The sequence below is a fragment of the Limulus polyphemus genome, unplaced genomic scaffold (assembly GCF_000517525.1).
Source record: "Limulus polyphemus unplaced genomic scaffold, Limulus_polyphemus-2.1.2 Scaffold4882, whole genome shotgun sequence".
Classification (NCBI taxonomy): domain Eukaryota; kingdom Metazoa; phylum Arthropoda; class Merostomata; order Xiphosura; family Limulidae; genus Limulus; species Limulus polyphemus.
The window spans coordinates 56652-62734 of record NW_013670492.1 but is presented as its reverse complement, the minus strand read 5'-3'; positions in this window follow the sequence as shown (position 1 = coordinate 62734).

The following is a 6083-nucleotide window of genomic DNA, read 5'->3' as shown; positions in this document are numbered from 1 at the left end:
GTGGATTCGGTATCAGAGAAACAGGTCAAAAAATGGAAACCAGAGTCAATGAAACAAAAAAAAACAAACAAAAAACATCCTCTCAAGTTTTTCAACGTTGTATCTCAAATAAACATAATATAAATGTAGTAAACATTAACGTATTGAACAGAGATACAAGTTTAAACTAATGATACAAATAAGATTGCACGTTGTATTTATGTAATTGTATTATTGTTGGCCTCACGATCAGTAAAGGTCATTTTTTCAGTGACCTGACATTGTTTCTTGTATTTGTGTTTATGAATGCCATAACAACCATCTCTGCCATAGATAACACTGTCAGTCATAGAGAAAACCTGTTTCATTAGTTCCTTTCCATACGCTTATTTGTGAGCACTCTGTCACACTATTTTACCCATTTTTTACATGATAATTTGCCCAACTTTTTGCAATTTTGTTGGCCGTAATCGTGTGTGATTGAAAATTACCAATATTATTCCCATCTCTCTGCCTCCGTATCAAATCATGCCCCTTTCAATATCTCGTACATTTCTTGCCAGTGGATAGGTAAGCTAAACAAGGTGTTACGTCTCCGTTCGTTAATTGATTTTCCGTAACTTCGTTCCGACGAAACTTTAGCGACACAAGTCCTTTCTCAAATAAAACTGGTTTATTCTTTCCGAATACAACTTTACGATACACTCAACTTCAACAGTCGCTCTGTAACAAACGCTATAATTCTCACGTGCTCGTGCTCGACAATACTCAGTTAAATTACTACTACACATTGTCCCGTCACGTTGTGACCATCTTATATATACCAGTCTACCCCGAATCTAGTAAATGCTAGGGCATTCACGAAGGAACAGGATATTTCTAGAAAACGGGTGGCGTGATAGTAGTCACGTGACCTCGCTGACGCAACAAAGGCTTAGAGACATCAGTTAGGCTATCCTTGTCCTCTTTCTTTTCTTTTTTACACTCTCCGAAGGAACCGATTTATCGTAAATCTTGTAGTAGGAAGAACTTGTTTTAAAGGAAGTTTTATACATTTGTATGGGTTGTACTTAAATATTTGTTTGAAGGAAACCTGTAAATTTTACAAATATTATGAGAGGCTAAAAGGGTGTAGAAAATGGAGTATTGTGTGGATAAAAACATACTGTAATCTTGTAAGGTTCGTGACTGACTGTATACGTTTGAGTTATAAACTGGTGAATCGTTTTTTTTTAATATGCATACAAAAATAATAAATATAAGTTATTAATGAGGGGGCGCTGTGTTTGTAATTAAAAAAATATTTTTGGTCGTACCTGATAGGGAAACATAGTCGGTCATTATTGAGATTAGGAAGCCAACTTGGTTTCCCGCCACCCACACAACCTTCTTTCAGGTAAGTTCAATCGTTCCGAGTAATTAAATGATAGTTCCGATGACAGCTCCCCGGGCACGTGCTCTGTTCCGAACGTAACGAACGACCTTCATTATGGAGAGTAACTATTTCCGCTGAATAAAAAGCAACAGAAATGGATTTTTTTTTACCCTCTTTCATGTTCTGTCAGGAAGGCATTTTGATGATGTGTACAATTTTATTAAGTTTTTTTTTTTAAAAAAGTTATTTAACTATTGTGGATTTAATTCTTACTTCCGACATCTCTTTCAGGCTGGAAAATTAAACAAATTACGCTTTAAAATGTTTGTAATCGCTGTTAATTTCGTGATGCTTAATGGCAAGAGATATTTAAGCGAATTTATTCATGAAGCATCATTTTTTGATATAAATCAGAATTTTTTTTTCATCGTTTTGAACATAAATCGGTTTTTGTATAGTTAACCTCAGACCTCCATAAACTGTCGCAATCCATTAAAATGTAGCTACAACGAAAAACCATCAGGATATACTTATGAATATTCTGTCAATTTTTTGTTTGTTTATTTTCGTGAAATCCCAAGATGGTTGTGACACACCGGCGGTTGAGAAACACTGGTATATCAGTTCAAAATTCGGATATTTTCAAAACGAGACCCAAAACTTCGAGCGCTTTCGAATAGTTGACTATCCTTCTTCAGGAGAATAAAGATAAAATGCCCGGCATGGCCAGGTGGATAAGGCGCTCGACTCACAATCTGAGGGTCGCGGGTTCGAATCCGCATCCCACCAAACATGCTCGCCCTTTCAGCCGTGGGGACGTTATAATGTGACGGTCAATCCCACTATTCGTTGGCAAAAGATTAGCCCAAGAGTTGGCGGTGGGTGGTGATGACTAGCTGCCTTCCCTCTAGTCTTACACTGCTAAATTAGGGACGGCTAGCGCAGATAGCCCTCGTGTAGCTTTGCGCGAAATTCCAAAACAAACAAACAAACTGCAAGGGCGAGAATGTTTGGTGATGGGAAATCGAATCCGCGACCGGTAGATTGCGAGTTTATCGCCCTAACTATCAGACCATCACAAAACTACTTAAAACTGATCTATGAAATAAAAATATTAGTTGAAAAAGTAACTAATGGCAGCCCTTAAATTGTTTTGCGTTGAAAATAACTAGACAAGTTTTTTTTTCCTGTAAACAGTCCAGGTGGAATCGAAATTAGGCATTCACTAACAATTAATTTTAGAAATATAAAAGATAAACAATTACACAAATATACTCATCATATAGCATCCAAGAATATGTTTTTTGTTGTTTGCTAGCTTCAAGCCTATTGTGTAAAAGCGTATAATTATTCATTCTTCATTTGATATATTTCGTAATTTCAGTTATTGTTTGAGCACAATCGATTATAACTTAAGTAAATGGGAAATTCAAAAGGATCTCTTAATTTTATGGAATACTTGTTGTACAAATGTTCATTTTAAATTCAATTGAAATTATTCCTACACAGGAAAAAATATAAAACTTAAAAGTAAATGTTTAAAAATAATAAAGTTATCACTGATATTGCTAATGTTTCAGAATAACAATTAGGCCTTTATTGTAGCAGTAATTTATATCCAGTTCCTCGAAAGAACTGCTAAAGTATAACGATCTAATTTTTTCAAACCCGAAATAAGAACATCACAAAAACAACGTCACGTTTTTACTTACTTCATCTTTAAAGAACAAAAGTGCGTCCTGAAAAAAGTTGTATATAACTATTTGAATATTTTAGTTCTAGTCTAAGACAGAAAGTGAGACTTTAGTAAGGAGAATCAAACGGCCATTAAGGTCACACTCCGACCCCTTTACGAACTAATCTGACGCAAGAAGCGGTTGATCTACATAAATGATTTACTGTTTACTATGAAAGGTAAGACGCCATTAGGCTGGTTTTATTACTTCTTTTTTTTATTATTCAAGATAAACTGAAGTATCCCATCCATGTAAAAATAAAATTAGTAGAAAGACTTATTTTCATTGCTTCCAGAATAATTACTTTTTAAAGATTTTGTTATTTTTTGTTTTGGTAAGATAATCAAGCTTAAACTTGACTTAAAATTTACTCAATATACTTTCAACCAAAACTAGCACTCTCTTTGCCGAGGTAGTAAGTTAAAAATTCATTAATTTGATATGTGCTCAGATTTAGGGAGAACTTCAACATAACTGTTTTAACCGTAGAATCGGACGTGTATTATTATGAGATTTCCGGATTCAAGACTCGTGGCTTTTATTCCGATTGAACATTTTTATATAAATTCACAATCTCAAACTTTTAGCGAATCAAATTTTCTATAATTAGGTGAAAAAAGTAATGTTGTTGTTAAAGTCTAATTACTTCTGGCATTTATGTTAAGTAGTTTTACAAATGGAAAAAAAAACATCCATTGTTTATGCTTATGATGTTTTAGGTTATCTTTTCTCATCATAATAAACCTATGTTTATGAACATTCTTATACAATATGTAATATTACTTTCTAACATATTCTTATTCCAAGCTAATTATCTATGAAGATGTTAAGATAATGCCCTTGTTTATTTCTCATTAAAATGTATAAATTTCAGCCAACGGTTCTAATGAGAGGTCAGGCCCAGCGCCAGGGACTGCGTTAAGAAAGAGATCCCATTAAGAAAGACTGTGGTTAAATATGCAATTTCTATATAAGTATGATAACTTGACTGGCTGCTGTCGACACTTTAATGTAATATATACCAGGTTGATGCTAGTGGCATACCTCCATGAGGCAAGCACACACTGAGAGTTGAAATTACCTGAAACTGGTTTAGATCAAGAACTAACTGACTGGAGTTCATGCTTTTTTCTCGCCAATATTTATAATTTTAGTGATAAGAAAGAAATATACAATTCATCAGTAATTCAGATATTTTCATGCTACCAATTCTATCCAAACATAAATGTAGAATATGTGTCAACAGATAGGCCGTAGACAGATGAACAGACAAATATTAATTAGAGTAGATAACTTGAAGGTGTTTATCACTTAACATTTTGTTACGTCTCCGTTTGTTAATTGATTTTCCGTAACTTCGTTCCGACGAAACATAAGCGACACAAGTCCTTTCTTAACAAAACTGGTTTATTCTTTCCGAATATAACTTTACCAATACACTGAACTTCAACAATCGCGCTAAACAAACGCTATAACTCTCGTGCTCTCTGACTGTAGTTCAATTACTCACTGTCTACACACACACATTACATTACCGCGTCACGTTGTCCCCCTCTTATATATACCCGACTACCCTATATCTAGTAAATACTAGAGCATTCGCCAAAGTACAGGATAGTTCTAGAAACTAGAGGGCGCCACACCAGTCACGTGACCTCGATGACGCAACACTTTGCTTGGTTTACATCGCAAAGGAATTAACACATTACAGTTAAAGTGTATATATTTTGATGATAAAAAACGTTGCACATTGTTTAAAATAAGATGTCATAATATTTTAATTCGGACAAATGTTTCGCTCTTCTTTTGGTCTCGTTTTCCGCCAGTAGTCCACTTGTTCAGATGAAACTGATTGTTCTGTTCTCTCTTCTACACACAGAAGTCAGTAACGTTACGCATGATTGACGAGGATGAAAGAATAGAGAAAGTAACCTACTTTCGGTTGAGGCTTATCCGAAGCGCAAAATGTCCCCACCATGCATTATCGCTCACAGTATTCTCTGCGTTGACCAAATAGTTCTGATTTTATTGGTCTAGTATTATATTTAGTACTGATTCTTAAACTTGGTGGAGCTATATAGAATATTATTTCTCTTTATCCTGTCAAAACTGGTCTGTGTTCATTGATAACAACAGACATACGGACACATTTTCTGATTTTTTGATTGCCGAATATAATGAACCCTGAGTTCGCCTTTACATATGAAAAACATAGGTGTGATATGATCGGTTTCTACCAGTTGTTTTAACACTTTTCGTTAACTGAAATTATATGTATGTATAATAATAATGAATATTTCTCTGTAAATAAAATGTACATGAATCATATTTTACGAGAATATAAAGTATAAATTATACTTTTACGAGTATTCAACATAAACTATATTGCTATCTACACGTAGTATACATACTACGTAAACACAAACAGTTCCTTTGTTAATACGTCACTGATATCAGTCATTTTAGGTTGTTAGTTTATATAATTATTGTGAAGAGCCAACTAAAACTTATAAAGAAATTATGACGATATTGTAACTAAACAAATTATTAATATTTTAGCTTACAAAGAAACAATAAAGATATTGTGACTGAACAAGTTGTTCGTGGTGACATAATGAATTTGTAGAGAGAAATATGTGATATTCATCAGAAATAGGTGATAGACTAGTGCCATCTCTTGTAAGATTAAGATACTATATTATAAAATCAGCGTAATTTAATAATGCTTTCGGAAAATAAATCAATTGTTGAAAATTTTTGCTGTTTTTCGGTGGTTAATCATCTAGGTAAAATCATGAAAATTTCTTTGATTTCTGTTTATTAATGTTATCAATTATAATCACTGGAAGCCTCCCTGTGTGATATCGAATTATTGTCAACATACATGATATGAAACTTAAGGCGACAAAATTTTAACGCAGAAACACTGTATAACCATTTACTCTCTTCTGTAAAAATTAATTTAATTCGCCTTAAATATAACATTTAAGATT